This window comes from Palaemon carinicauda, chromosome 5, assembly GCF_036898095.1.
Source record: "Palaemon carinicauda isolate YSFRI2023 chromosome 5, ASM3689809v2, whole genome shotgun sequence".
Taxonomy (NCBI): Eukaryota; Metazoa; Arthropoda; class Malacostraca; order Decapoda; family Palaemonidae; genus Palaemon; species Palaemon carinicauda.
In genome coordinates this window covers 183,043,350-183,062,223 of record NC_090729.1, presented here as the reverse complement: position 1 = coordinate 183,062,223, position 18,874 = coordinate 183,043,350, and the positions used below count along the sequence as shown (strand labels likewise).

General features: G+C 33.7%; 1 protein-coding gene across 1 annotated transcript in view; it reads right to left on the bottom strand.

Moving 5' to 3' along the window:
* LOC137641667 (uncharacterized) overlaps positions 1 to 14,479 on the bottom strand; it is a 129,549-nt gene extending 115,070 nt beyond the window's left edge. Inside the window, exon 1 of the mRNA XM_068374444.1 lies at positions 14,418 to 14,479. The gene's annotated coding sequence lies outside the window, so the exon portion shown is untranslated. The remainder of the gene's footprint in view (positions 1 to 14,417) is intronic.
* Positions 14,480 to 18,874: the final 4,395 nt, after the last annotated feature.

Sequence of the window (18,874 nt, the reverse complement as noted above, 5' to 3'; positions counted from 1 at the left end):
AGAGAGAGAGAGAGAGAGAGAGAGAATTTTTTATGAAATATAGCTAAACTATTTGAGAACAAGAGCTCTTCATTCTTGAGCAACCCATTAAGAGAGAGAGAGAGAGAGAGAGAGAGAGAGAAGAGAGAGAGAGAGAGAGGGGGGGGGGGTATATTAGTCAAGTAATCGTACAATATTGTTAAGGAGATTTAAATGTAACAAATTACTGTAGCAATAACTAAAAATATAATCATTAAATAATAACATTTTATGTTTGTGTAGAATCAAATTTTGATAAGTAAAAACATGACAGCCTTCTTAATAAATGACTCATTTTGATGTTCAACAACTGTATTTTCATAATATAAAAACAGAAACATTTCATGAGGGGCTACAGTCAAAATAAACGCATTTTTTTTTCATATTATACTCATCAAATATGTACATCTAATAACAGTAGTGTAAAGTAATTGCATGAATCCTACATGTTAAACACTATGTTAAATGCTACCAACTGAAGTGAGGGAAAATAATAAAAGTGAAGAAATTGAAAAAAAAAATCAGGTTGCTGACTGGCGTCTCTAACCTAGCAATTAAGCTTCTCAGAAAAAAAAAAAAAAAACCGTTGTTTTTTTCTTCGGTCTACCGTGTCCCGGATTGGTCAACGGGTCAACCTTTACGGCGAGGCTTCCCGCCAAAACTGAAGTCACTCACAAAGTGGAATGCAGGCGGACCAGGGTGCCGGTTGAGGGTGTCAGTGCTGCCAACCAACTTGCCCACAATTATAAAGGGCTAGAATATTAAACAACACTTTTTGTTGGCATTGATCAGATTCCTATACAAGTTTTTATTTTCGTGAGCAAATTATCTGCTCCTTTTCGTCCGAAAATCTTTAAAAATTACATACGTTGGCACTTCTGTTAAATGGCATTAAAGTACTTCTCTTGTTTACTTCCTTTCCTCACTGGGCTATTTTTCCCCCGTTGGAGCCCTTGGACTTGTAGCATCCTGCTTTTTTAACTAGGGTTGTAGCCTAGCAATAATAATAATAATAATATAATATAATAATAATATATAGTAGGTTAGTGGGTACGAATTTCTTTACTATGTTCATCTCTGCACTTTTATAAAAATAGAGAAATTTCATATAATATACATTTCCTCTCTGAAACCTCTTCTGACTAAACTAAATCATACAGATTACATTGCTATCCTTTGCAATACAAAATCATCTACATCGTATATAAACAAAACTTGATTTAAAAGTTAAAACATCATAATAAACAGTTACAAAACTAAGGAGTTATTTCCTCTGCAATGTGCATGTGTGACACTACAGTGTTTCAAACTTTGCCTGAATAGACTGACCTTATGAACATACCAACTTATTTTATCTAATGAACGAAAAGATATGGAGGTGAACAATGTAGTTGTTATGTTTTCGAGACCTTGACAGTTGGTGAAGGGGAGGAGCTACTCGGATATATAATCCCTGGCCTTAGTAACAGTGATACTTAGTTCCACTATCTTATGAATGAATGTTTACGTTATAAGAAAGATCTGTTAATTCACAATAAGTTTCTTGAACCCCAACAATAGTAGTGCATCCTTAAATATCAAGGAAGATGCTATGTTTAGGAAATTAATTCGTGTTAAAAGCATAGAAATAAGTTTAATTGCATCATTCATTTTCATATTGTTGTTTTAATATATACTTTTTTATAGCTGGTGTTAACAATGAAAAATTATAATTTGGCAAAAGTTTTGAAAAACTGGGCTATATGGGAAGAAGGATGAAATGTAAAACTATTAAAGACTAGTGTTCGCGACCCGTCAAAAATAATGAATAGACATCTAGCCATACAAGCACACACACGCACCCCTTCTCACCAGAGTATGACTACTCTCTCTCTCCACCCTACCCAAGCCATACACTTGCTCTTTATTATATAGGGTGTTTTTTCGGGGGGGGGGGGTCATAAAGATCGTATTAAGATAAAAGAATTACTCCATGTTATAAGAATAAGAAAATAGCATTTAATTATCATTCAAGAAACATACACACACGCACGCACGCACGCATAAAACGCAAAGACGTCGTGCACTGGCGAGGTCACTTGGTATGCAGATCACGTTGAGCTAGAACGATGATTTGCGAATATTGTCAAGAGGAGAACGTTCTCTTTGCAGATGGCATCAGCGCATGCGTACAAAACAGTTTCCTCGTTTTTTCTTCCACTTTCCTAGCGGATGTCTGCTGTGCATTCATCTCGGTAAACATGAGACTATGATTCTAATTTATATAACGAGAGTTACATATCACTTTTCCCAAGCTCTGTCCGTTTACGGTGTTACAATTTACAGGATGTATAGATACAATAAGGATTATTTCTATATTATTTTTACTGTTACCATTGTTATTATTATTATATACAAGTTGTTGGGTATCTAACAGCTTACATGTAGTTATGAAAAGCTTAAGAAACCATTAGATTCAGTCAGTTTTAAGACCACATGCTTAGAAAATTACTTTAAAAATTATATATATATATATATATATATATATATATATATATATATATATATATATATATATACATATATATATATATATATATATATATATATATATATATATATATATTTAACTCTTCGGAGCAATTGGGAGAGCTAATTTTTACCATTATGTTACGAACAATGTTCTCCCAGGAATTTTCAACCGCACGGTACTGTTCCATTTTTATTTATTTTACTTACGTTATTACTAGCTTCAGTCTTTCAAACATGAGAGAGAGAGAGAGAGAGAGAGAGAGAGAGAGAGAGAGAGAGAGAGAGAGATTCTGGAATATTTTCGAGATAATCGTATGAAAAAAATTCTACAATATTTTCGAGGTAATCATAATCGAACAACTCTCTCTCTCTCTCTCTCTCTCTCTCTCTCTCTCTCTCTCTCTCTCTCTCTCTCTCTCTCCGCTGCCTGAGTCATTTCGATAATTAGGTGTAGCATCCTGAAGGTGACTCTGGCAAGAAGGGACTTCCTCGTATCTCCTAAAAGGTATTTCCGATTTTTAACGTTCTTCAAATTGATACATACACTTTTCTATCACATTTCTCTTCCAATCGTTTTTATAGTTCATTTATGAAAAATCTATTATAATGTTGCTACTGTGTTTAAAATACTTTGATGTTCACTACTTCTCTTGTTCATTTATTTCATTGTTTCCTTCCTCATTGGGCTATTTTCCCCTGTTGGAGCTTTTGGGTTTATAGCATCTTGTTTTTTCAGACTCGGGCTGTAGCTTAGTTGTTAACAACAATAATAATAATAATAATAATAATAATAATAATAATAATAATAACGACAATAATAATAATAATAATAATAATAATAATAATAATAATAATAATAATAATAATAACGACAATAATAATAATAATAATAATAATAATAATAATAATAATAATAACGACAATAATAATAATAATAACGACAATAATAATAATAATAATAATAATAATAATAATAAGATAAATTGCAGACTAACAATCCAATCCAACTATAATCAAATAATTAAAGCAGCCAAATTTTTAAGAATTCTTATCATAAAAAACTATTGTTTTCTGAGCTAAATTCAATGCACACACACACACACACAAAAAAAAAAAAGAAAAAAAAAATTGCCGATCGCCCTGAAGACTAGACTGCTACCCACCCGTTTCCGGTTGACAAGTCACATCCGCGATCGTTTAGTTTTTCATATTATTATTATTATTAATTATTATTATCATTATTATTATCATTATTATTATTAGCTAAGCTACAACCATAGTTGGAAAAGCATGATGCTATAAGCCAAAGAACTCCAACAGAAAAATAGCCCAGTGAGGAAAGGAAATAAGGAAATAAATAAACTGCAAGAGTAGTTATAACAATCAAAATAAAACATTTAAGATAACATTAAATTCGATCCATATTAGCCTATACAAAGTATATCCTTATGATTATTAGCATCATCATCATTATATCATTATTATTATTATTATTAATATTATTATTATTACAGCCCTATATTTGGAAAAGCAGGATGCTATAAGCTCATGGGCCCCAACAGGGAAAATAGCTTAGTGAAGAAAGGAAATAAGGAAAAAATGAGAATACTGTGCCCGAACGCACCCTCAAGCAAGAGAACTCTAACCCAAGACAGTGGAAGATCATGGTACAGAAGCTATGGCACTACCCAGGACTTGAGAACAATGTCATAGTCAGTTAGAATAATGTATGAGGTGTATGTATAGTTATGTTGAGTACGTTCATCCAGAAAATACTTACAAATGTAACAAAAACCACAAAGAACCTATTAATAATGAGAGAGAGAGAGAGAGAGAGAGAGAGAGAGAGAGAGAGAGAGAGAGAGAGAGAGAGAGAGAGAGAGAGAATAACAAACTTTCAACGGGGCAGTTAGAGTTTTCAAGGCGAAAACAAAAATCACGAAAGGTACACTTGGAGAGAGAGAGAGAGAGAGAGAGAGAGAGAGAGAGAGAGAGAGAGAGAGAGAGAGAGAGGGGTTTTCCATGCACGATTAAAGAGCAATTTTGAACCACTGGTCCCGACAGATGTGGGTCGCTTGCAAGCTGTGTCCTTGGGACTAATCATGGGGACATTACCCCAAGACTTGTTTGACTCTGTTCATTTTTTCCAGGATCTCTTCGCGCATGACAATGATGTTCCGGACGTTTTATTCGATCGATAACTGCGCATGCGCGAAGTTAATTGTTACCATTAGACTTGTCGTCTCGATTTGATATTAATCTTGTTACCATAAATAAACATTTGCATCATGGGTAATCTTAATGTTGAATTAGCTAATGCAGCTGTTTAAATGGTAATAATTACAACAGATACGACAATGTTACCATTATCTTCAACATCATCAACAACAACAACAACAATAACTATAACAATAATAATAATAATAATAATATAATAATAATAATATTCATCAGCCTATCATTATTATTATTATTATTATTATTATTATTATTATTATTATTATCATAAAAAACGCTTTGCATCATGGATGACCTTTATGTTAAATTACCTGATGCAGCTGTTTAAATGGTAATAATTACAACAGATACAACAATATCATCATTATCTTCAATGATAACAACAAAAACAATAACAATAACAACACTAATAATAATAATTATTATCATTATTGTTATCAATATCATTATTATTATTATTATTATTATTATTATTATTGGAGTCTACCGCTTCAATGCGAAATGAGTCACCACTATACTACCTGTTTGTTCGTTTTAGATTGTTTCATCGTACGTAAAATAAGGCCTCTTGCAAGACTACCCAATAGGATAAAGGTTAATTTGTGCCATTACTTTGTATTAAAATTCTTATAACGGCCAATACACATGACGTCGAACTCAGCAGAGAGAGAGAGAGAGAGAGAGAGAGAGAGAGAGAGAGAGAGAGAGAGAGAGAGAGTGGGAGTGTGTTATCTGGAGTCATGACTAGCCTTCCAGGGTTACTTGCTTGAGGGTACACTCGGGCACACTATTATGTCTAATTTCTCTTCCTCCTGTTTTGTTTAAAGTTTTTATAGTTTATCTAGGAAATATTTATTTTAATGTTATTGTTCTTTAAATTTTCTATTTTTCCTTGTTTCCTTTCCTCGCTGAGCTATTTTCCCTGTTGGAGCCCCTGGGCTTATATCATCCTGCTTTTCCAATTGGGGTTGTAGCTTAGCAAATAATAATAATAATAATAATAATAATAAGCTCCTGAGTCATGACGTACCTCAGTTAATAGTTAACATTATTCTTGTCGTTCCGATTTGCTATTATTATTATTATTATTATTATTATTATTATTATTATTATTATTATTATCATCTATCCGTTACCAACTCCATTCGTGGAGTCTACCGCTTCTATGCGAAATGAGTCACCACTAGGCTACTCGTAATAAGACTTTTATCGTACGTAAAACACGGCCTCTTGCAAGACAACCCAATAGGATAAAGGATAATTTTTGCTTTTTCTCTTTGTAGTCATGTTCTTGTGACGGCCAATTTACACGACATCGAACTCAGTTATTTTTTTAATTTTTACCCCGGAAAACCTAGAAATAAATCTGAACTGTAAATTCGGTCAAATCAATGAGAGAGAGAGAGAGAGAGAGAGAGAGAGAGAGAGAGAGAGAGAGAGAGAGAGAGAGAGAGAGAGAGAGCCTTTCATGGTTACTGGTATTGAGGAGAGGCAAATCTGATGCAAGGTATTCTGGAAGTAGTGAAAGTACTGAAGTTAAGATCTATTCTAATGTTATTATTCTTAAAATAAGTTACTTTAGTTGTTCATAACTTCTCTTGTAGTTTATTTTCTTGTTTCCTTTCCTCACTGGGATATTTTTTCCCTATTGAAGCCCTTGGACCTCTAGAAAACTGCTTTCCCAACATGGCATGTAGCTTAGCTAATAATAATAATAATAATAATAATAATAACAATAATAATAATAATAAGCAGACGGTTTCGTTATATCCGACATACAGGATCATATAACACATGACCAACGGATATCTCAGTTTTGAAATTAAAGTTTCAGAGCAGCATTTTCGGACCATCATGCCACAATAGCCAAATCCGTATTCATTAAGAACTAGGACAGCAATTGGAGAGCCTTCCGGATTGAAACGAAACTCCATCAACAAGATACCACGAGTCATAGTTACCTCTTAGGCCTAGACCTACCACAATGGCGGCCACTGTGGTAGGTCTAGTCGACGGCCTTGGTCTAGTCCTAGCGTTACACTAGATTAATAATTGCTTACAATATATGTACGGTACAAGTGACACCTCTCGAAACTTAAAAATAAATAAAGCAAATGTTACAGATGGCTATTTTATAAAATTCTCAGAATACAGTTATGTTAGTTTTGTATAGAGATAGCCAGAGAGTTAATTTTTGAATTTTTTGGAATAGGCCAAAAGTAACAAAAGAAAGCACACATTAAATTCAAAATAATCCTTAGAGTTCATATAAACACCAGTAAATGGGATATTCAATGCTATAACATAATTTCAAGACAAAGTAATTTCAAGCCATGCGCAAAAAACATTTAAAGTCGAAAAGCATATACAAGTACGTAAAATAAACACATTTCATACACAATTATATATAAATCTAGTAAGAGTAGATTTTTGAAATATTAAGATTTCTTTAATATACGTCATAATGAAACTAAAAATAAACGTATTCCCTAATCAGGTAAACTAAAAAAGTTTGTTGCCATTGTGTACAAGAGGCCAGGGTCAAGAGAAAAGCCTCGGGCTCTTTTAATACAGGTTCCTTCGTGTTGACCAGCTTCTACAAAAAGATGGCGGTTTGTGGGGTAGGAAGGAGTCAGGGGTTATACGAAGTTTACAACAATTATACAAGTGAAACATATGTTTTTGTCATTATCATTACCTTTTTCTGGGGTGCTATGAATAGTAACAAAATTTACATAACCTTGTACATACATACTGTGTGTGTATATATATATATATATATATATATATATATATATATATATATAGTTAAAATCATCATCATCTCCTCCTACGCCTATTGACGCAAAGGACATCGGTTAGATTACGCCAGTTGTCTCTCGTCGCATCTTGAGCTCTTAATTCAATACTTCTCCATTCATCATCATCTACTTCGCACTCCATAGACCTCCATAGTCACACACACACACACATACACACACACACACACATATATATATATATATATATATATATACATATATATATATATTTATACATATATATACATATATATATATATATATATATATATATATATATATATATATATATATATATATATATATATATATACACATATACAGAATTGGCAGAACTATCCAAAACAATAAACACACTGAAAACTCTTAAGACTTTACCAAAGACTTTCGTAAACACAGTCAGACCAAAACTGAAGAAACACTAAAGAAAGGAAAAAGTATAAAGATGAAAAAAAAAAAGACTTGGAATAGGGCTTCAACAGATGTTTGTTTAAAGGATGAAAATGTAAATATTATCTCCAATAGAGATGGAGTGATAAAAATGGCAGATGATTTCTATGCAATAATATACAATGATAAGCAGCTCTTCTAGGAGAAGGATACTCCAAAATCAAACCATTCTTCTCGACTCCTGGATAGGGTCATAGCCTCTGTACCATGGTCGGCCACTGTCTTAGGTTAGAGTTCTCTTGCTTGAGGGTACACTCGGGTACACTATTCTATCTTATTTCTCTTCCTCTTGTTTTGTTAGGTTTTTTATAGTTTATATAGGAAACATTTATTTTAATGTTCCTCTTCTTAAAACATTTTATTTTTCCTTGTTTCCTTTCCTCACTGGGCTATTTTCCCTGTCGTAGCCCCTGTGCTTATTGCATCCTGCTTTTCCAGCTAGTGTTATAGCTTAGCAAGTAATAATAATAATAATAATAATAATAATGATAATGATAATAATAATAATAATGAAAAAGAAGAAGAAGAAGAAGAAGAAGATAACTTAGCCAGTAGAAATAATTAATCACCTGAGCCTGTACTAAACATAACTGTAGGAGTAGTAAAGGAAGCATTATAAGGCATGAAAAGAGGCAAAGCACCAGGAGAAGATGGCCTAACGATGGATTTAATAATAGATGGAGGTGATTTCATAACAGTAAAACTGGTTGAATTTTAAACAAAATATCTGCAAGAATGCTTTATACATACAATTTGGAAAAACATTATCATATTAATTAACAAAAAAAGGGAGACACAAAAGACCATAAAAATTGCCGCCCAATAAGTTTACTCTCCGTAATATATAAAATATTTACAAAGATCTTATCAGGCCGAATAGTAAGGCAGCTAGACTTTAATTAACCAAGAGAGCAGGCAGGCTTTAGAAGAGGGTATTCAACAACTGACCATATCCATATAATTAACCAGCTAACGGAAAAATCAACAGTGTGACAAACCACTATGTATGACATTTATAGACTGAGAAAGCATTTGATTCTGTCAAATCTTTAGCAGTAATGAAAGCCTTGCAAAGACAAAGCTGAATCTTGTGTTAGATCACTTGAAGATATCTATACTGGAAGTACAGTAATCCAAAAACTGGATAAGGATAACGAGAAAATTTCGACTGAGGAATGAGTTAGACAGGGAGACCACATCTCTCCCATGTTATTCGAAGCGTGCCTAGAAGTTTTTAAAAATTCAGATTGGGAAATTGTAGGAATTAACATTTATGGGGAATACCTTAACAAATTATGTTTTGCAGATGGCATAGTTATATTAAGTGAATCGTAGGAAAAATTGCTAAAGATGATAGATGATTTTTATAGGGAAAGCAGAAATGTAGGACTGAAAAATGAATATGCCTAAAATTAAGGTAACGCATAGAGATAACATATAAGGGCTATGAACGAACCTCTAGAGATTGCTAATGAATATGCGCACTTAGTTAGGACAGACACTAAAACAGTATTTCCTCAGGACATGAGACCGAAATTAAAAGACGGATAAGCAATGGGTGAGGAACCTTTTGTAAACAAAATGAGGTTTCAAAAAGTAGAATGCCACTTTCTCTAAGAATAAATCTATTTAATCAGATATTAACATGAGCATTAGAAACTTGGACCCTCACTTAAGCCTTAAAACATAAGCTAGTTACAACTCAGAGATATGGAAAGAATAATGATGGTAGTATCACTAATAGACAGAAAAAGAGCAATATGGATACGCAAGCAAACTAATGTACAGGATATTCTAACAACATTATAAGAAAAGGAAATGGATATGGGCAGGACATATAATGAGAATGACAGATAATGAATGGACAAAAGAGAATAACGGAAGGGTTCCCTAGAGATAGTAAACTAAGTAGGGGATGAAAGAGAAGACAATTGATTGACGAGCAAAGAAAATTTTCGGGTATATATATATATATATATATATATATATACCTAGATCTACTTAATCACAAAAATGGAATGAATTTCAGGAAAATATTGAATTTGTTCGGATACAATTGTTTCGTCTCCCATAATACACGTTTTCTAACTTTCCTACAGCGGGATGAGAAAATGAAATACTTATGGGATACTTATCTAATTTTAATTAACGAACACACGCACTTTGAAGATTAATATTATAAAATCTAATTTTGTATAACTTGAAAGAAGGAATTGTGCAAGAAATGAGTTACATGTTTTGGCTTACAAGCATTGGTGCATAACTACGCATATGTTTAAACTTGTGAAGATTTATCTTCGTACTTTATTTTTCTTTATCTATTCTATTTTTATACATCTTTTCATGGTTTAATTTAGTTATTCTTCTCCTAATTCACAATGGTTCCTGTCTCCTCGTTGCTCTTTCCACAAAATAGTGATTTTGGCCCTACTACTAGTAGAGTAGTAGGTGCAAAGCTTTGCAATCTACAGCTAATTCATGTCATTAGCTACCTCCTACACAGACAGCACAGCTTGCATACATTTACTTCTAACTACCAGAGCCTGTCTAATATATCGAGCAACTTCTTTAGTTGCTGTTTTGAACTTTCTAAGTTCTATGCCATTGCTTCTAAATTTTCTTAATTCCTCTGGCACTTCGTCATCCCTACATTAAGGGGTAGGTTGCCTGATGCACCTTCTCCAATGTTTGATCAAAGGCATCTTCTTCCACCAAACCTCTTCTCTCCACATTATCCTTCACCTTATCCCGCCATCTAATTCTCTGCCTTCCTCTTCATCTTGTCCCCCTAACAGGATCCTCCCAAGCCCTTCTCACTCCCTCCCCACCATCCATCCTTGACACGAAACACCATCTTGGTAATCTACACTACACCTGGCATTCTAAATTTTCTTAATTCCTTGTAGCTAAACATGCGCTCAGTTATATCATTCGACATACAGGTAGATTTCCCCGGCGCTGCCTTTGATGCCTGTATGAACTATTTCATGGTTACCCTTTTCTAATTTATCCCGAATCTTGAATGTAAATTGTATCTATTTCCTTTACACCTATCTGTTTAAATCCAAGTCTGTGTTAGTTAAGGATTTTATTTTTATTTTAGATTTTGTTTACAGGTATTTTCCCCTGGAGGTGCAAACTTACTCATTGTATTCTTTATAGTCACCTTTCAAGACCTCTGCTTCTACAGAGAGATTAATCCCGATTTTGGGATCGACATGGCGACTCAAAATTGTGTAGGTTTAAACGTCCGATGAAAATCTGCCTTCGTTTCTCTGAAAGCAAACACGTGAGCTTCTTCTTTAGATTGCCCGGAGCTTCTCTCCGGAGAGAGGCTTTTTGACGGTGCGTCTAGCCCCTAGGTGGTTGAAACACGTGAGCGCCTGGGCGGCCGTCCCCATTTAAAATAGCAGCGGTACAGTTTCCATTTTGACGTTCACGTCCAGAAACAAGATCCATGTCACTGGGATGGAGGCCTAACGACAATTTAACGACCTGAAGCTCTCTCTCTCTCTCTCTCTCTCTCTCTCTCTCTCTCTCTCTCTCTCTCTCTCTAATTTGGAACTTCAAGGGAGTGAAAAAGCTCACCTTGGACTGTAAGAAATTATGAATAGGCGAGTTAGGAATGGTGTCTTTGTGGTAACATTTCCCCCTTGGGTAATGAATATCTAGGTGATGTTTTTTTAAGTATGTAACTGGCTTTTTTTATCTGGGGCGTGCGTGCAAAAGTTTCTGCAACCTTTATGTCCATTTGTATATTAATTTTTTTTCCGTTAACTTTGATGGTTATTTGTTATTGGCAGGTTACTTGCATTATATTTTTTTTCATAACCTTAATGGTTATTTGATGTCAAAAGATTGATTTTGTTTTATTTCCTGTATTGTTTAACTAAACATTTTGTTCACAAAATTATTAAATTTTACATTGTCCTAGGAAATTATTCCCGTCGTTTTAATTAACCCTTCACCTACGAGCTACAATATTTCTTTTTTTTTTCACCTTTCAGCTTAGCATATTTTGTCAAGTTAGTAGGTAGTAAGTTGGCCAGGCCACTAGCTACCTGTTAATTCTACGGATAGAGAGTTATGAAGTTCTTTGGCTGGACAGACAATACTGCACAGGATCCTTCTTTCTGGTTACGGTTAATTTTCCTTTTGCCTACACATACACTGCATAGTCTAGCGGCTCTCGCCTATTCTTTACAGATTCTCTACTGTCCTCATACAGCTGACAACACTGAGATTACCAAACATTTCTTCTTCACCCAAGGGGTTATCTACTACACTGTAATTGTTCAGTGGCAATTTCCTTTTGTTAAGGGTAGAAGAGACTCTTTAGCTATGGTAAGTAGCTCTTCTAGGAGAACACTCCAAAATCAAACCATTGTTCTCTAGTCTTGGGTAGTGCCATAGCCTCTGTACCATGGTTTTCCATTGTCTTGGGTTGGAGTTATCTTGCTTGAAGGTACACTTGGGCACATTATTCTATCTTATTTTTCTTCCTCTTGTTTTGAAGTTTTTATAATTTATTTAGGAAATATTTATTTTAATGTTAATGTAATTAGGATGTATTATTTTTCTTGTTTCCTTTCCTCACTGGGCTATTTTCGCTGTTGGAGCCCCTTGGGCTCATAGTATCCTGCTTTTCTAACAAGGGTTGTAGCTTAGCAAGTAGTAGTAATAATAATAATAATAATAATAATAATAATAATAATAATAATACAAAGAACTGTAACATTGAAATAAATTTTTCATTTACAAAAAAAAAAGTGTACCCTCAAACAAGAGAACTCTAACCCAAGACAGTGGAAGACCTTGGTACACAGGGTATGGCACTACCCAAGACTAGAGAACAACGGTTTAATTTTGGAGTGTCCTTCTACTAGAAAAGTTGCTTACATAGCTAAAGTCTCTCTTCTACCCTTACCTATAGGAAAGTGCCCACTGTACAATTACAGGGGAATAGTTAACCCTTTGGTGATGAAGAACTGTTTGGAAATCTCAGTGTTGTCAAATATATGATGACAGAGAATGTGGAAAGAATAGGCCAGACTAGTCTGTGTATGTGTAGGCAAAGTAAAAAGGAGCCGTAACCAGAGAGAGGGATCCAATGTAGTACTATCTGGCCAGTCAAAGGACCCAATAACTCTCTAGCGGTAGTATATGATGACAGAAAGAATGTGGAAAGAATAGGCCAGACTATTCTGTGTATGTGTATGCAAAGTAAAAAGGAGCCTTAACCAGAGAGATGGATCCAATGTAGTACTACCTGGCCAGTCAAAGGACCCAATAACTCTCTAGCGGTAGTATCTCAACAGGTGGCTGGTGCCCTGGCCAACCTACTGCCTAAGGGGAATTCCCCCTCAAAGTGTGACGGATTACGAACTTAACATTGTAGTTTAGGATCTAGATATCTATTACGGGGAGGAATTTATTTCTCACACTTAAATTTTCCCACAAATCTAGTTGAAATATAGACGTATACTAAATATATAATTCAATTTCATTGCAATTATCACTTATATTGTTGTTGACGAGGCAGATTATATTGACTAAACATCAAAAATTATATTAAACTTGAAAGTTTGATTAGGATTGATACTCACATGGTACTTGACATTTTTTATATCATCAAAGAAACGAGAATTGACGATTTTCATAACTTATATTCCTAGTAATGGCAATTTTCAAAGCCAAACACAAAATCCAATTCTTTAACCTACCAAGCAAAATCTTTTTAATGAATTGCATAGTTGACCTCAAAAGAATTGAGTACTTTTACAGGGTAAAATGAAGACAAGCATTTAATGACAGGAATTTACAATGTTGAAAAACACTAAAAACTAATGAGGCATTCAGTCGAGCGCAGACCTTTGCCGCGACAGCTTGTTTCTCGACCTTTATCTCGGCCTTGATCTTTGACCTTTACATGTAATAAATGGCGTGGATTTTCGTACACTCAAATATGAACCAACTTTTAAGTGTCTATGCGACAACGATGTCCAAACTTATGTCTGATTACGTGAATTGGACGTTTTGCTTGACCGTGACCTTAACCTTTAACCTTGATCTAAAATCTAATAATTTCCAGATATTTACAGAACACTTAATCGCTGCAAGTTTTATTACTCTACGATTAAAATTGTGGCCAGGAAGCTGCTCACAAACAAAAAAAATACACAAACAGGGGGTTAAACATAACCTCCTTCCAACTACGTTGGCGGAGGTAAAAAGCTATTTCCACTAACTGAGTGACTCAAACGAAACGACAAAGATCACTATCACACATAAATTTCAGAATCATGGATGTGACCCTCTAGCTAGAAAACTTCCACTTCAGTTGACCAAAAAGTTTCACTCCAACAAAAGAAAGAAAGAAAAAAAAAGCTATCAACTCACTCATTAAGATCCTCGATGTCCATCAGATATTGGTCAGTATCACGTCCATCAACTCTGCACCTGTAAGACAATAATAAATATACTTAAAATACCACCAATATAAAGATTCAGAGCTTATAAAAGCTTAGATAATTAGTCTTTCTTTATGAATAAATTTTGAAGCTCACTGGCCCCAGTCACAGGTATATTTGTGGTTATGTTCGAAAACTCGGACTCGTAGTAGTAAAATATATAATCTTCCCTATATAATAAAGAGCAAGTGGCTGAATTTACATATATATATATATATATATATATATATATATATATATATATATATAATGTGTATATATATATATATATATATATAAATATAGTGTATATATACATATATATATATATATATTGTGTATATATATACACTATATATATACATATATATATACACACATATATATATACATACATACATGCATACACATCTTGTATGTACGCAATAAACCACAGGAAAAATATAAATACTGAGTGAATTATAACATGATTCATCTCAACACATCATCAATAGGACTTATTTGCTAGAGAAGTAAATAATATATATATATTATATGGTACACTGAAAATACGTATATACAAACTTTCATAGGTAAACAGCAGAGAAATAGACCGCCTTTATAAACCTTCCTGGGAGGAATACAAACTTACATAAAAAAGAAAAAAAAATAGCACATTAATATTTACTTTACTTTGTCACTCATGAATGGCAGAGGCAAGGGCCAGTGCCATTGCCCTATCAAGCAGGACAATGCCGTAGAGACTGACAATATATATATATATATATATATATATATATATATATATATATATATATATATATATATAGATATACATATGTGTATATATATATGTGTGTGTGTGTGTGCGCACTAGCACCCTCTCCACACAAGCTAGGACCAAGGAGGGCCAAGCAATGGCTGCTGATGACTCAACAGGTAGACCTATAGACTACCCCAACACTCCATCTTTAGCTCACAAGGAAAGTGAGGTGGCAGCAACCAAAGAAACTAACGAGTTTCAGCGGGACTCGAACCCTAATCTGGCGTTCACCAGTCAGAGACGTTACCACATCGGAACAGGACGTCTGGGCCTTAGTGGGAGGAGCTTATACAACATTTGGCAGGTCATTAAGGGGTCAGGTCAGATGTTTTGTCGTACAAATGTTTGTATGTATGTTCGTACTCTCACTATACGATATCTATTTTGATGTAGTGGGACGAAACCGGCCAGTATTCATTCAGTCTTTTCAATTTTCCTTGTGGTTTATTGCATCTAAGCAATGTATGTTGCTGTGTTTTATGCATATGTATATATATATATATATATATATATATATATATATATATATATATATATATATATATATATATATATTCAATGTATATATATACATATTTATATATATATATATATATATATATATATACATATATATATATATATTCAATGTATATATATACATATTTATATATATATATATATATATATATATATATATATATATATATATATATACAGACAGTACAGGCATATAAATCATTTCACAGCTGTCTACAAGAAAAAGTAAACAAACTTTTGTCGTATGGAGAGAGAGAGAGAGAGAGAGAGAGAGAGAGAGAGAGAGAGAGAGAGAGAGAGAAATTTACTCTCATTTAGCGAAATATATACTTATTGGGGCTAATAGACTGAGGGTCTGGGTCAGTACGGCAAAAGCAGTACTATTCTACAGGTTTGATTGATCTATAGCCTACCCTAGTTTCGTGAGGCCCAGAACATGTAGAAATTTCCATATTTCACAAGAAACTGGAATTGGGAGAGAAAGTGAGGGTCTCCCTTAGGCGTCCCCATCCTGATGTAATCTGTTTCATAATATGAGAGAGAGAGAGAGAGAGAGAGAGAGAGAGAGAGAGATTTGTGAAACTGGAATTGGTAGAGAAATTGAGGCCCTCCTTTAGCCGTCCTCATCCTGATGTAATCTGTTTCACAATATGTGAGAGAGAGAGAGAGAGAGAGAGAGAGAGAGAGAGATCAATGGCATATGTATATACATGAATAACTTTTTTGTGGAATTGCAGTTTTTTAAATACCTATAATTGTTAAATCATATTGAAAAATTAAAAGAAAGCATATATAACAAGTTGACAAAATACGTATAAAATATCACACTAAGAGGTAAGACTTAATGTTTTGAGAGAGAGAGAGAGAGAGAGAGAGAGAGAGAGAGAGAGAGAGATAACAAGGATTTTGAATGTCTCAAAGACTTTTTTAGTCCATTTGCTTTTGGGTAGAGTGAATTAATTTAAATGTTTAGAGTTTTTATGAGATAGGTCATTTTAATTTATAATCTATTGCTAGTGCATAAACAATGAAGAATTAAGTAGAATCAACTTCTTGGAAGCACGTATGGATACATGCGATTACCCATCTGATACATACTTGTATACGTAACTTAGAGACAGAAAAAGTGAGGGAGATTTTTGTTGACACTTTAAGAACGCCATGACTAAGAGAGTCAATTTGGGCACCGATGCCATACTCTGACAGGCATAAGTTCGAATCCCGGCCAGGTTATTATCGTTATATAAGTGTAGCCGACCCATCAAAATCGGTGCTAAATATTTAGATAGATAAGCACACATACAGATTTAACCCTTCTCACTCCCTCACCCTTTCCAAAATACAAATCGCTAGTTTGGTAATTTGTGGGAGATTGTGGTTTCCGAGTGTACTTCTCGGGGTACCCTCTCTCTCACCAGGGTATGACTAGCTCCTCTCCCCCCTGCCACTTAGCGTGACAGAAAAGCATTAAAAGGCATGAAGAGAGGCAAATCAGTAGGAGTAGATGGCCAACGATTGATTTAATAATAGATGGAGGAGATTTCATAGTAGTAAAACTGGCTGCTTGGAAAAACTTCATCATTACGCTAATTCACAAAAAGGGAGACACAGAAGATCCGAAAAAAATACCGTCCAATAAGTTTACTCTCAGTAATATATAAAATATTTACAAAGATCTTATTAGTCCGAAGATTAAGACAGCTAGACTTTAATCAACCGAGAGTAGGCATGCTTTAGAAGTAGGTATTTAACAACTGACCATATCCATGTAATTAATCAGCAATTGGAAAAATCAACAGTATTACAAACCACTATGTATGGCACTTATAGACTATGAGAAACCTTTTGATTCTATCAAAGCATCAGCTGTAATGAAAACCCTTTAAAAACAAGGAATAGATTAATCCTATGTTAGAACACTTGAAGATATCTACAGTATATAGGAGGTACAGCAATCATAAAACTACATAAAGATAGTGAGAAAATTATGATTGAGATAGGAGTTAGACAGGGAGATCACATACCTCCCAAATTATTCACAGCATGTCTAGAAGTTTTTAAGAATTTAGATTGGGAAAATGTGGGAATTAATATTAATGGGAAATACCTTAACAACTTAAAATTTGCAGATGACATAGTTGTGTTTAGGGAATCATGGGAGGAATTACAAAAGATAATAGAAGATTTGAATAAAGGAAACAGAAATGTATGACTGAAAAGGAATATGATTAAAACTAAGATAATGCTCAATGAAAAGGCAGAGACAACAAATAAGAATTATGGACGAGCCTCAGGAGATTGTTAATGAATATAAGTATTAAGGACAGACAGTAAGTATTTCTCCAGAACACGAGACCGAAATTTTAAAAAATGATAAGCATGGGATGGAGAGCATTTGGTAAACAAAATGAGATTATGAAATGTAAATTGCCACTTTTCCTAAAAATAAAAGTATTAACTTATACATCAGAAACTTGGAGCGCTAGAACATAAGCTAGTTTAAACCCAAAGAGCTATAGAAAGAATAATGATGGGAATAACAAAGAGACAGAAAAGGAGCAACATGGATAAGAGAGCAAACTAAAATTGAGGACATACTACCATCTTGTAAAAAAAGAAAAGAAATGGACAAGGGCAGTACATATAATGAGAATGACAGACAATATATGGACATTAAGAATAACAGAATGGGTCTCTAGAGATTGCAAAAAAGCAGAGGAAGGAAGAGAAGAAGATGGATCATCGAACTAAGGAAGTTTGCGGGCATTGACTAGCACAGAAAGATCATATATAGACGCAAGTGGAAGGACATGTCTGAGGCCTTTGTTCTACGTTGGACTAGTAACAGATGATGAAGAAGATAATGATGATGAAATATATATATATATATATATATATATATATATATATATATATATATATATATCTAAGCACTTGCTCTTTATGTATATGGATTATTATTATTACTATTATTATTATTATTATTATTATTATTTTTGTTATTATTATCATTATTATTATTATTATTATTAATATTATTATTATTATTATTACAAAAAATAGAAAACAACTAATAAACTATAATG